General features: G+C 47.2%; 1 protein-coding gene across 1 annotated transcript in view; it reads left to right on the forward strand.

Moving 5' to 3' along the window:
• The window catches only part of LOC112262493 (mitogen-activated protein kinase 1), a gene marked incomplete in the record, with an annotated part of 65,758 nt that overhangs the window by 32,868 nt on the left and 17,117 nt on the right, over positions 1 to 15,773 (forward strand).

Consider the following 15,773-nt stretch of genomic DNA (forward strand, 5'->3'; position numbering starts at 1 on the left):
CGCACACACGCACACACACAGCGCAACCACATGTTGGATACACACACACACACACACCGCTCAACCACATACTGGGTACACACACACACACCACACACACAGCTCAACCACATACTGGGTACACCACACACACACACACACAGCTCACCACATACTGGGTACACACACACACACACTGCTCAACCACATACTGGGTACACACACACACACACACCGCTCAACCACATACTGGGTACGCACACACACACACACAGCTCAACCACATACTGGGTACACACACACACACACACACACACAGCTACAACCACATACTGGGTACACCACACACACACACACACACACACACACACACACACACACACACACACACAGCTCAACCACATACTGGGTACACACACACACAGCTCAACCACATACTGGGTACACCCACACACACCACACACACAGCTCAACCACATACTGGGTACACACACACACACCACACACACAGCTCAACCACATACTGGGTACACACACACACAGCTCACCACACACACCCACACACAGCTCAACCACATACTGGGTACACACACACACAGCTCACCACATACACTGCACACACACACACACACACACACACACACACACACACACACACACACACACAGCTCAACCACATACTGGGTACACACACAGCTCACCACATACACACACACACACACAGCACACACACACACACACACACAGCTCAACCACATACTGGGTACACACACACACACAGCTCAACCACATACTGGGCACACACACACACACACACACACACAGCTCAACCACATACTGGTACACACACACACACAGCTCAACCACATACTGGGTACACACACACACACACACAGCACACAGCCACATACTGGGTACACACACACACAGCTCAACCACATACTGGGTACACACACACACACACACAGCTCAACCACATACACACACACACACACACAGCTCAACCACATACTGGGTACACACACACACACACAGCTCAACCACATACTGGGTACACACACACACAGCTCAACCACATACTGGGTACACACACACACACAGCTCAACCACATACTGGGTACACACACACACACACAGCTCAACCACATACTGGGTACACACACACACACACACACACCACACACACAGCTCAACCACATACTGGGTACACACACACACAGCTCAACCACATACTGGGTACACACACACACAGCTCAACCACATACACACACACACACACACAGCTCAACCACATACTGGGTACACACACACACACACACACCACACACACAGCTCAACCACATACTGGGTACACACACACACACACACACACACACACACACACACACACACACACACACAGCTCAACCACATACTGGGTACACACACACACAGCTCAACCACATACTGGGTACACACACACACAGCTCAACCACATACTGGGTACACACACACACACACACACACACACACACAGCTCAACCACATACTGGGTACACACACACACACACAGCTCAACCACATACTGGGTACCACACACACACACACACACACAGCTCAACCACATACTGGGTACACACACACACACACAGCTCAACCACATACTGGGTACACACACACACAGCTCAACACACACACACAGCTCAACCACATACTGGGTACATACACACACACACACAGCTCAACCACATACTGGGTACACCCACACACACACACAGCTCAACCACATACTGGGTACACACACACACACACACACACACACCACACACACAGCTCAACCACATACACACACACACACAGCTCAACCACATACTGGGTACACACACACACACACACACACACACACACACACCACACACACAGCTCAACCACATACTGGGTACACACACACACACAGCTCAACCACATACTGGGTACACACACACACAGCTCAACCACATACTGGGTACACACACACACACACACACAGCTCAACCACATACTGGGTACACACACACACACACACAGCTCAACCACATACTGGGTACACACACACACACAGCTCAACCACATACTGGGTACACACACACACACAGCTCAACCACATACTGGGTACACACACACACACACAGCTCAACCACATACTGGGTACACACACACACACACACAGCTCAACCACATACTGGGTACACACACACACACAGCTCAACCACATACTGGGTACACACACACACACAGCTCAACCACATACTGGGTACACACACACACACACAGCTCATCCACATACTGGGTACACACACACACACACACACACGTTCAGGAAGACACATTGTTACTCACTATTCATGACATGTATCTCCGTCCAGTTTGTGTTCTTTTTCCCATCTTAATCTTTTCTTTTCATTGGCCAGTCTGAGATATGGCTTTTTCTTTGCAACTCTGCCTAGAAGGCCAGCATCCCAGAGTCACCTCTTCAACGTTGACGTTGAGACTGGTGTTTTGTGGGTACTATTTAGTGAAGCTGCCAGTTGAGGACACGTGAGGCGTCTGTTTCTCAAACTAGATACTCTAATGTACTTGTCCTCTTGCTCAGTTGTGCACCGGGGCCTCCCGCTCTTCTTTCTATTCTGGTTAGAGCCAGTTTGCACTGTTCTGTGAAGGAAGTACTACACAGCGCTGTACGAGGTCTTTAGTTTCTTGGCAATTTCTCGCATGGAATAGCCTTCATTTCTCAGAACAAGAATAGACTGATGAGTTTCAGAAGAAAGGTCTTTGTTTCTGCCCATGTTGAGCCTGAAATCGAACCCACAAATGCTGATGCTCCAGATACTTAACTAGTCTAAAGAAGGCCCGTTTTATTGCTTCTTTAATCAGAACAACAGTTTTCAGCTGTGCTAACATAATTGCAAAAGGGTTTTCTAATGATCAATTTGCCTTTTTAAAATGATCAACTTGGATTAGCTAACACAACGTGTCATTGGAACACAGGAGTGATGGTTGCTGATAATGGGCCTCTCTACGCCTATGTAGATATTCCATTAAAAATCAGCCGTTTCCAGCTACAATAGTCATTTACCACATTAACAATGTCTACACTGTATTTCTGATCAATTTGATGTTATTTTAATGGACAAAATTGCTTTTCTTTCAAAAAGCAGGACATTTCTAAGTGACCCCTATATGTATGTGTATATATGTATATATATATATATATATATATATATATATACACACACACACTACCATTCCATTTTTTTTAGAACACCTACTCATTCAAGGGTTTTTCTTTATTTTTACTTTTTTCTACATTGTAGAATAATAGTGAAGACATCAAAACTATGAAATATCACATATGGAATCATGTAGTAACCAAAAAAGTGTTAAACAAATATATTTAGATTTAGATGTCAATTCATAAACCATGTGCCATGGAATCGGTACAATCATCCAAACTATGTGGCAATCTGTATGGCACAGCTGTCAATCTGTATGGCACAGCTGTCAATCTGTATGGCACAGCTGTCAATCTGTATGGCACAGCTGTCAATTTGTTGGTCCTTAAATGAAACTGGTATACTTTTTTAAATGTATCACTATCTTTAACGCAGAACTGACAGACACATTCCTTACTTCCCCCCCCCCTTCCACTCGCCTCTTCCATTTTTGCAGTAATGCTGCATTTAGATGGATGTCATTTTGGGTAGAGCAGACATTTCCATATGTCAGTGTTAGCTGCATGTGTGACAACTCCACCAGTCCTATTTATCATATTATTTATGAAGATTATACCTTTAAAAATATATATATTATCATTTAGTATACTTGAGTTTAACCACTTTGTATTCTCTTTTCTGGTGGATTAAATTGAAATAACAAACCAACTTTCTTGTTTTAAAAATAGCGATAGTTGGGAGATGATTTCCTTTTCAAATAACTAAAAGGGAGAGGTTATAATCTGAATAAAGGGAGAGGTTGTAATCTAAACAAAGGGAGAGGTTGTACTCTGAACAAAGGGAGAGGTTGTACTCTGAACAAAGGGAGAGGTTGTAATCTGAATAAAGGGAGAGGTTGTAATCTAAACAAAGGGAGAGGTTGTAATCTAAACAAAGGGAGAGGTTGTAATCTAAACAAAGGGAGAGGTTGTAATAAACAAAGGGAGAGGTTGTACTCTGAATAAAGGGAGAGGTTGTAATCTAAACAAAGGGAGGGGTTGTAATCTAAACAAAGGGAGAGGTTGTACTCTGAACAAAGGGAGAGGTTGTAATCTGAATAAAGGGAGAGGTTGTAATCTGAACAAAGGGAGAGGTTGTAATCTGAACAAAGGGAGAGGTTGTAATCTGAACAAAGGGAGAGGTTGTAATCTAAACAAAGGGAGAGGTTGTACTCTGAACAAAGGGAGAGGTTGTACTCTGAACAAAGGGAGAGGTTGTAATCTGAATAAAGGGAGAGGTTGTAATCTAAACAAAGGGAGAGGTTGTAATCTAAACAAAGGGAGAGGTTGTACTCTGAACAAAGGGAGAGGTTGTAATCTGAATAAAGGGAGAGGTTGTAATCTGAACAAAGGGAGAGGTTGTAATCTGAACAAAGGGAAAGGTTGTAATCTGAACAAAGGGAGAGGTTGTACTCTGAACAAAGTGAGAGGTTGTACTCTGAATAAAGGGAGAGGTTGTAATCTGAATAAAGGGAGAGGTTGTAATCTAAACAAAGGGAGAGGTTGTACTCTGAACAAAGGGAGAGGTTGCAATCTGAATAAAGGGAGAGGTTGTAATCTGAACAAAGGGATAGGTTGTAATCTGAACAAAGGGAGAGGTTGTAATCTGAACAAAGGGAGAGGTTGTAATCTGAACAAAGGGAGAGGTTGTAATCTGAACAAAGGGAGAGGTTGTAATCTGAACAAAGGGAGAGATTGTAATCTGAACAAAGGGAGAGGTTGTAATCTGAACAAAGGGAGAGGTTGTACTCTGAACAAAGTGAGAGGTTGTACTCTGAACAAAGTGAGAGGTTGTACTCTGAACAAAGTGAGAGGTTGTACTCTGAACAAAGTGAGAGGTTGTACTCTGAACAAAGTGAGAGGTTGTACTCTGAACAAAGGGAGAGGTTGTACTCTGAACAAAGGGAGAGGTTGTACTCTGAACAAAGTGAGAGGTTGTACTCTGAACAAAGTGAGAGGTTGTACTCTGAACAAAGTGAGAGGTTGTACTCTGAACAAAGTGAGAGGTTGTACTCTGAACAAAGTGAGAGGTTGTACTCTGAACAAAGGGAGAGGTTGTACTCTGAACAAAGGGAGAGGTTGTACTCTGAACAAAGGGAGAGGTTGTACTCTGAACAAAGGGAGAGGTTGTACTCTGAACAAAGGGAGAGGTTGTAATCTGAACAAAGGGAGAGGTTGTAATCTGAACAAAGGGAAAAGCCCATTCTTGTACATGGGGTGAGACATTCTTACTATTTGCTAGAGAACCAGTTTGGATTTCGGTATGACTGAAACCTTTAGTGAGAAGTCTAGTGCTTTAATATTTAATACTTTCTGCCCTCCGAATTCATATTCATTGTATAAATAGACTTGTCTGGCTTGCCATTCCAAATAAAATGAAAAAATAAAATCTATTTAAAAATAAAAACAATTGCTAGGTGTAGGCAAGACCATAAGTAAACTGGGATATGACTGAAGTGTTAATCAGGGTAAACTGGGATACGACTAAAGAGTTAATAATGGTAAACTGGGATATGACTAAAGAGTTAATAATGGTAAACTGGGATATGACTAAAGAGTTAATAATGGTAAACTGGGATATGACTGAAGAGTTAATCAGGGTAAACTGGGATATGACTAAAGAGTTAATAATGGTAAACTGGGATATGACTAAAGAGTTAATAATGGTAAACTGGGATATGACTAAAGAGTTAATAATGGTAAACTGGGATATGACTAAAGAGTTAATAATGGTAAACTGGGATATGACTAAAGAGTTAATAATGGTAAACTGGGATATGACTAAAGAGTTAATCAGGGTAAACTGGGATATGACTAAAGAGTTAATAATGGTAAACTGGGATATGACTAAAGAGTTAATAATGGTAAACTGGGATATGACTAAAGAGTTAATAATGGTAAACTGGGATATGACTAAAGAGTTAATAATGGTAAACTGGGATATGACTAAAGAGTTAATAATGGTAAACTGGGATATGACTAAAGAGTTAAGTGGTAAACTGGGATATGACTAAAGAGTTAAACTGGTAAACTGGGATATGACTAAAGAGTTAATCAGGGTAAACTGGGATATGACTAAAGAGTTAATAATGGTAAACTGGGATATGACTATGACTGAAGAGTTAATCAGGGTAAACTGGGATATGACTAAAGAGTTAATAATGGTAAACTGGGATATGACTAAAGAGTTAATAATGGTAAACTGGGATATGACTAAAGAGTTAATAATGGTAAACTGGGATATGACTAAAGAGTTAATAATGGTAAACTGGGATATGACTAAAGAGTTAATAATGGTAAACTGGGATATGACTAAAGAGTTAATAAAAACTGGGTTGACTAAAGAGTTAATAATGGTAAACTGGGATATGACTAAAGAGTTAATAATGGTAAACTGGGATATGACTAAAGAGTTAATCAGGGTAAACTGGGATATGACTAAAGAGTTAATCAGGGTAAACTGGGATATGACTAAAGAGTTAATCATGGTAAACTGGGATATGACTAAAGAGTTTTAATGGTAAACTGGGATATGACTAAAGAGTTAATAATGGTAAACTGGGATATGACCATAAACTGGTAAACTGACTAAAGAGTTAATCAGGGTAAACTGGGATATAATGGGATATGTAAAAGTTAATCATGGTAAACTGGGATATGACTAAAGAGTTAATAATGGTAAACTGGGATATGACTAAAGAGTTAATCAGGGTAAACTGGGATATGACTAAAGAGTTAATCATGGTAAACTGGGATATGACTAAAGAGTTAATAATGGTAAACTGGGATATGACTAAAGAGTTAATCAGGGTAAACTGGGATACGACCAAAGAGTTCATCAGGATGATTTTCCTGAAAATAGACAGGTTGCAGAGCTTATCTATTTTTTGCTGACTTTCTATTAAAATGTATTGGAGTGAGATCATTTATTTATTTTGGGATACTGTATACGGAGTACATCCACATCATCATCAGACCATTTTATTGGTAAACTACACGGTAATGTAATGGTTGTAATTTTTAGTGATGTAATATGTAATATAGTACACTGATCATAGCTGCCTTTAAATATACACAGAGAGCTAACATGAATAATGTGCATGTCAGTCTCTCCTAGCTCAAAATGGAGGAGAGGTTGACTTCATCGCTACTTGTATTTGTGAAAGGTATAAGCTGTCTGTTTGAACTACTGGCACACAGCTCAGACACCCCATACATACCTCACAAGAGGTCCCCAGGAAGAGTGGAACTAATGGGGATCCATAATAAACCCCAGGAAGAGTAGCTGCTGCCTTGGCAGGAACTAATGGGGATCCATAATAAACCCCAGGAAGAGTAGCTGCTGCCTTGGCAGGAACTAATAGGGATCCATAATAAACCCCAGGAAGAGTAGCTGCTGCCTTGGCAGGAACTAATGGGGATCCATAATAAACCCCAGGAAGAGTAGCTGCTGCTTGACAGGAACTAATGGGGACCCATAATAAACCCCAGGAAGAGTAGCTGCTGCCTTGACAGGAACTAATGGGGATCCATAATAAACCCCAGGAAGAGTAGCTGCTGCCTAGACAGGAATTATTCTGGGTGAGGGAGATGTCATTAGTAAATTGACAGAAATTGGGAATTGATTGAGATATTTTCTTGAACAAATATCTCTTATGAGTATTTCTCAACAGTAGAGGAAAAAGTGCATCTCTGTATCTACCTCCGCTGTCGTGCAGTGATCACATAGATGCTCCTCTTTGGGTAGCCATGTCTTTTTGTCTCCCTTTTTTCATAGCCAATTGGTGTTCACTGAGCCTGTATTTGGTTAGGATCTGTATGGAGTAAAATGCTTTGCAGGTTTTTCTGTTAGTGCATTCACCAAATCCACCGTCCACTGACGTTTAGGCCCAGGTAGTGGGCACTGACGTTTAGGCCCTGGTAGTTGGCACTGACGTTTAGGCCCAGGTAGTGGGCACTGACGTTTAGGCCCAGGTAGTGGGCACTGACGTTTAGGCCCTGGTAGTTGGCACTGACGTTTAGGCCCAGGTAGTTGGCACTGACATTTAGGCCCAGGTAGTGGGCACTGACGTTTAGGCCCAGGTAGTGGGCACTGACGTTTAGGCCCAGGTAGTTGGCACTGACGTTTAGGCCCAGGTAGTTGGCACTGACGTTTAGGCCCTGGTAGTGGGCACTGACGTTTAGGCCCAGGTAGTGGGCACTGACGTTTAGGCCCAGGTAGTTGGCACTGACGTTTAGGCCCAGGTAGTTGGCACTGACGTTTAGGCCCAGGTAGTGGGCACTGACGTTTAGGCCCAGGTAGTTGGCACTGACGTTTAGGCCCAGGTAGTTGGCACTGACGTTTAGGCCCAGGTAGTGGGCACTGACGTTTAGGCCCAGGTAGTGGGCACTGACGTTTAGGCCCAGGTAGTTGGCACTGACGTTTAGGCCCAGGTAGTGGGCACTGACGTTTAGGCCCAGGTAGTGGGCACTGACGTTTAGGCCCAGGTAGTTGGCACTGACGTTTAGGCCCAGGTAGTTGGCACTGACGTTTAGGCCCAGGTAGTGGGCACTGACGTTTAGGCCCAGGTAGTGGGCACTGACGTTTAGGCCCAGGTAGTGGGCACTGACGTTTAGGCCCAGGTAGTGGGCACTGACGTTTAGGCCCAGGTAGTGGGCACTGACGTTTAGGCCCAGGTAGTGGGCACTGACGTTTAGGCCCAGGTAGTGGGCACTGACGTTTAGGCCCAGGTAGTTGGCACTGACGTTTAGGCCCAGGTAGTGGGCACTGACGTTTAGGCCCAGGTAGTTGGCACTGACGTTTAGGCCCAGGTAGTGGGCACTGACGTTTAGGCCCAGGTAGTGGGCACTGACGTTTAGGCCCAGGTAGTGGGCACTGACGTTTAGGCCCAGGTAGTGGGCACTGACGTTTAGGCCCAGGTAGTTGGCACTGACGTTTAGGCCCAGGTAGTGGGCACTGACGTTTAGGCCCAGGTAGTGGGCACTGACGTTTGGGCCCAGGTAGTGGGCACTGACGCTTGGGCCCAGGTAGTGGGCACTGACGTTTAGGCCCAGGTAGTGGGCACTGACGTTTAGGCCCAGGTAGTTGGCACTGACGTTTAGGCCCAGGTAGTTGGCACTGACGTTTAGGCCCAGGTAGTGGGCACTGACGTTTAGGCCCAGGTAGTGGGCACTGACGTTTAGGCCCAGGTAGTGGGCACTGACGTTTAGGCCCAGGTAGTGGGCACTGACGTTTAGGCCCAGGTAGTTGGCACTGACGTTTAGGCCCAGGTAGTTGGCACTGACGTTTAGGCCCAGGTAGTGGGCACTGACGTTTAGGCCCAGGTAGTGGGCACTGACGTTTAGGCCCAGGTAGTGGGCACTGACGTTTAGGCCCAGGTAGTTGGCACTGACGTTTAGGCCCAGGTAGTTGGCACTGACGTTTAGGCCCAGGTAGTGGGCACTGACGTTTAGGCCCAGGTAGTTGGCACTGACGTTTAGGCCCAGGTAGTGGGCACTGACGTTTAGGCCCAGGTAGTGGGCACTGACGTTTAGGCCCTGGTAGTGGGCACTGACGTTTAGGCCCAGGTAGTGGGCACTGACGTTTAGGCCCAGGTAGTGGGCACTGACGTTTAGGCCCAGGTAGTGGGCACTGACGTTTAGGCCCAGGTAGTGGGCACTGACGTTTAGGCCCAGGTAGTGGGCACTGACGTTTAGGCCCAGGTAGTGGGCACTGACGTTTAGGCCCAGGTAGTGGGCACTGACGTTTAGGCCCAGGTAGTGGGCACTGACGTTTAGGCCCAGGTAGTGGGCACTGACGTTTAGGCCCAGGTAGTGGGCACTGACGTTTAGGCCCAGGTAGTGGGCACTGACGTTTAGGCCCAGGTAGTTGGCACTGACGTTTAGGCCCAGGTAGTGGGCACTGACGTTTAGGCCCAGGTAGTTGGCACTGACGTTTAGGCCCAGGTAGTGGGCACTGACGTTTAGGCCCAGGTAGTGGGCACTGACGTTTAGGCCCAGGTAGTGGGCACTGACGTTTAGGCCCAGGTAGTGGGCACTGACGTTTAGGCCCAGGTAGTGGGCACTGACGTTTAGGCCCAGGTAGTGGGCACTGACGTTTAGGCCCAGGTAGTGGGCACTGACGTTTAGGCCCAGGTAGTGGGCACTGACGTTTAGGCCCAGGTAGTTGGCACTGACGTTTAGGCCCAGGTAGTTGGCACTGACGTTTAGGCCCAGGTAGTGGGCACTGACGTTTAGGCCCTGGTAGTTGGCACTGACGTTTAGGCCCAGGTAGTGGGCACTGACGTTTAGGCCCAGGTAGTGGGCACTGACGTTTAGGCCCTGGTAGTGGGCACCCAGGTAGTGGGCACTGACGTTTAGGCCCAGGTAGTGGGCACTGACGTTTAGGCCCAGGTAGTGGGCACTGACGTTTAGGCCCAGGTAGTGGGCACTGACGTTTAGGCCCAGGTAGTGGGCACTGACGTTTAGGCCCAGGTAGTGGGCACTGACGTTTAGGCCCAGGTAGTGGGCACTGACGTTTAGGCCCAGGTAGTGGGCACTGACGTTTAGGCCCAGGAGTGGGCACTGACGTTTAGGCCCAGGTAGTGGGCACTGACGTTTAGGCCCAGGAGTGGGCACTGACGTTTAGGCCCAGGTAGTGGGCACTGACGTTTAGGCCCAGGTAGTGGGCACTGACGTTTAGGCCCAGGTAGTGGGCACTGACGTTTAGGCCCAGGTAGTGGCACTGACGTTTAGGCCCAGGTAGTGGGCACTGACGTTTAGGCCCAGGTAGTGGGCACTGACGTTTAGGCCCTGGTAGTGGGCACTGACGTTTAGGCCCAGGTAGTGGGCACTGACGTTTAGGCCCAGGTAGTGGGCACTGACGTTTAGGCCCAGGTAGTGGGCACTGACGTTTAGGCCCAGGTAGTGGGCACTGACGTTTAGGCCCAGGTAGTGGGCACTGACGTTTAGGCCCTGGTAGTTGGCACTGACGTTTAGGCCCAGGTAGTGGGCACTGACGTTTAGGCCCAGGTAGTGGGCACTGACGTTTAGGCCCAGGTAGTGGGCACTGACGTTTAGGCCCAGGTAGTGGCACTGACGTTTAGGCCCAGGTAGTGGGCACTGACGTTTAGGCCCAGGTAGTGGGCACTGACGTTTAGGCCCAGGTAGTGGGCACTGACGTTTAGGCCCAGGTAGTGGGCACTGACGTTTAGGCCCAGGTAGTGGGCACTGACGTTTAGGCCCAGGTAGTGGGCACTGACGTTTAGGCCCAGGTAGTGGGCACTGACGTTTAGGCCCAGGTAGTGGGCACTGACGTTTAGGCCCAGGTAGTTGGCACTGACGTTTAGGCCCAGGTAGTGGGCACTGACGTTTAGGCCCAGGTAGTGGGCACTGACGTTTAGGCCCAGGTAGTGGGCACTGACGTTTAGGCCCAGGTAGTGGGCACTGACGTTTAGGCCCAGGTAGTGGGCACTGACGTTTAGGCCCAGGTAGTGGGCACTGACGTTTAGGCCCAGGTAGTGGGCACTGACGTTTAGGCCCAGGTAGTGGGCACTGACGTTTAGGCCCTGGTAGTTGGCACTGACGTTTAGGCCCAGGTAGTGGGCACTGACGTTTAGGCCCAGGTAGTGGGCACTGACGTTTAGGCCCAGGTAGTGGGCACTGACGTTTAGGCCCAGGTAGTTGGCACTGACGTTTAGGCCCAGGTAGTGGGCACTGACGTTTAGGCCCAGGTAGTGGGCACTGACGTTTAGGCCCAGGTAGTGGGCACTGACGTTTAGGCCCAGGTAGTGGGCACTGACGTTTAGGCCCAGGTAGTGGGCACTGACGTTTAGGCCCAGGTAGTGGGCACTGACGTTTAGGCCCAGGTAGTGGGCACTGACGTTTAGGCCCAGGTAGTGGGCACTGACGTTTAGGCCCAGGTAGTTGGCACTGACGTTTAGGCCCAGGTAGTGGGCACTGACGTTTAGGCCCAGGTAGTGGGCACTGACGTTTAGGCCCAGGTAGTGGGCACTGACGTTTAGGCCCAGGTAGTGGGCACTGACCTTTAGGCCCAGGTAGTGGGCACTGACGTTTAGGCCCAGGTAGTGGGCACTGACGTTTAGGCCCAGGTAGTGGGCACTGACGTTTAGGCCCAGGTAGTGGGCACTGACGTTTAGGCCCAGGTAGTGGGCACTGACGTTTAGGCCCAGGTAGTGGGCACTGACGTTTAGGCCCAGGTAGTGGGCACTGACGTTTAGGCCCAGGTAGTGGGCACTGACGTTTAGGCCCAGGTAGTTGGCACTGACGTTTAGGCCCAGGTAGTGGGCACTGACGTTTAGGCCCAGGTAGTGGGCACTGACGTTTAGGCCCAGGTAGTGGGCGCTGACGTTTAGGCCCAGGTATTTGTACCATTGGACATGTCCAAACATGGTATTTCCTCATTTGAAGGGGTGTCTGCAGCTCTGATTCCTGGCCTTTTTCTGTAAAATCACCACGGTAGTTTTCTGTAAATTGAGGTTGAGTGTTCAGGTTATGTTGTATTCCAAAAGAATTTGAACTTGCTCCTGTAGACCCTAGATCTGTGGGGACAGGAGGTCATCTGGGTAGACCCTAGATCTGTGGGGACAGGAGGTCATCTGGGTAGACCCTAGATCTGTGGGGACAGGAGGTCATCTGGGTAGACACTGATCTGTTGGGGCGGTAGGACATCTGGGTAGACACTGATCTGTGGGGACAGGAGGTCATCTGGGTAGACACTGATCTGTGGGGACAGGAGGTCATCTGGGTAGACACTGATCTGTGGGGACAGGAGGTCATCTGGGTAGACACTGATCTGTGGGGACAGGAGGTCATCTGGGTAGACACTGATCTGTGGGGACAGGAGGTCATCTGGGTAGACACTGATCTGTGGGGACAGGAGGTCATCTGGGTAGACACTGATCTGTGGGGACAGGAGGTCATCTGGGTAGACACTGATCTGTTGGGGCGGTAGGACATCTGGGTAGACCTTGATCTGTTGGGGACAGTAGGTCATCTGGGTAGACACTGATCTGTTGGGGCGGTAGGACATCTGGGTAGACCTTGATCTGTTGGGGACAGTAGGTCATCTGGGTAGACCTTGATCTGTTGGGGCGGTAGGACATCTGGGTAGACCTTGATCTGTTGGGGACAGTAGGTCATCTGGGTAGACCTTGATCTGTTGGTGACAGTAGGTCATCTGGCTAGACCTTGATCTGTTGGGGACAGTAGGTCATCTGGGTAGACCTTGATCTGTTGGGGACAGTTGGTCATCTGGGTAGACCTTGATCTGTTGGGGACAGTAGGTCATCTGGGTAGACCTTGATCTGTTGGGGACAGTAGGTCATCTGGGTAGACCTTGATCTGTTGGGGACAGTAGGTCATCTGGGTAGACCCTGATCCGTTGGGGACGGTAGGACAAGGTGGTCTGGGTAGAGCAGGAATCTGACCTCTTTGAGGGGCAGTCCAGGGGCTGCAGATCAGTCCAACAACACTGCTGGTTCGTTGACGTAGATGTTGAACAGGGTTGGACTTAAACTGCACCCTTGTCTCACCCCTCGCCCAAAACCCTTTTATTGTTCAGTTTAATACTACATGTTGTTAAGGAGTAAATAGATAGTATGATGTAGTGTACTTTACCCACAATGCTGTTTGAAGGGTTTTGTAATCTAATCCATCATGTCGTATGGAATCAAAAGCATTCTTAAAATCAACAATACATTTTTTTTTGTTTTTACCAACAATGCTTTTCTGATGAAGATGCTGGTTTATTAGTGTATGTGGTCTGTTCTGTGTTTTATGTAGAAAGCATTGTGCGAGGAAGGTCGGTCATTGAGATTTACAGCAGAACAGTTTCCCCATGTTACTGGTGACACAGTCCCCTATAGTTATTAGGGAAGCAGCCACTCAACACAACCAGGTTGAATAAGGCATCGCAGCACCACCAGGTTGAATAAGGCATCGCAGCACCACCAGGTTGAATAAGGCATCGCAGCACCACCAGGTTGAATAAGGCATCGCAGCACCACCAGGTTGAATAAGGCATCGCAGCACCACCAGGTTGAATAAGGCATCGCAGCACCACCAGGTTGAATAAGGCATCGCAGCACCACCAGGTTGAATAAGGCATCGCAGCACCACCAGGTTGAATAAGGCATCGCAGCACCACCAGGTTGAATAAGGCATCTCACTGAGCCATTTACACTGAACCATTTACACTGCAGCGATCTACACTGAACCATTTACACTGCAGCGATCTACACTGAACCATTTACACTGCAGCGATCTACACTGAACCATTTACACTGAACCATTTACACTGAACCATTTACACTGAACCATTTACACTGAACCATCTACACTGAACCATTTACACTGAACCATCTACACTGAACCATTTACACTGAACCATTTACACTGAACCATTTACACTGAACCATCTACACTGAACCATCTACACTGAACCATCTACACTGAACCATCTACACTGAACCATTTACACTGAACCATCTACACTGAACCATCTACACTGAACCATCTACACTGAACCATTTACACTGAACCATCTACACTGAACTGTTTACACTGAACCATCTACACTGCAGCGATCTACACTGAACCATCTACACTGAACCATCTACACTGAACCATCTACACTGAACCATTTACACTGAACCATCTACACTGAACTGTTTACACTGAACCATCTACACTGCAGCGATCTACACTGAACCATCTACACTGAACCATCTACACTGAACCATTTACACTGAACCATCTACACTGAACTGTTTACACTGAACCATCTACACTGCAGCGATCTACACTGAACCATCTACACTGAACCATTTACACTGAACCATCTACACTGAACCATCTACACTGAACCATCTACACTGAACCATTTACACTGAACCATCTACACTGAACCATCTACACTGAACCATTTACACTGAACCATCTACACTGAACTGTTTACATTGGACAGAAATATAAACACAACATGCAACAACTTCTAACATTCCATCGGAATCAGTTCATCAGGCCCTGATCTATTTTACGTCACTGGGAATACAGATCTGTTGGTCACAGAGACACAGAGAAATAAAAGATAGCCAGTCAGTATCTGACTTTGCCTCATACAGTGCGACACATCTCCTTCACATATAATTGATCAGTCTGTTGGTTGTGGCCTGGTTATCCACCTAAGACACGGGAGCAGAAATGCCAGAAATTGACATCACAATCTGAGCCAATAATAAGCATAAGGAACTTTTTCCCTCCACCATATCTCCTATTTATTTAACTAGGCAAGTCAGTTAAGAACAAATTCTTATTTACAATGACGGCCTACCGGGGAACAGTGGGTTAACTGCCTTGTTCAGGGGGCAGAACAACAGATTTTTACCTTGTCAGCTCTGGGATTTGATCCAGCAACCTTTTGGTTATTAGTCCAACGCTCCAACCACTAGGCTACCTGCTGGTTACTAGTCCAACGCTCTAACCACTAGGCTACCTGCCTCTAACCACTAGGCTACATGCTGGTTACTAGTCCAACACTCTAACCATTAGGCTACCTCCTGGTTAC

The sequence above is a fragment of the Oncorhynchus tshawytscha genome, linkage group LG12 (assembly GCF_018296145.1).
Source record: "Oncorhynchus tshawytscha isolate Ot180627B linkage group LG12, Otsh_v2.0, whole genome shotgun sequence".
Classification (NCBI taxonomy): Eukaryota; Metazoa; Chordata; class Actinopteri; order Salmoniformes; family Salmonidae; genus Oncorhynchus; species Oncorhynchus tshawytscha.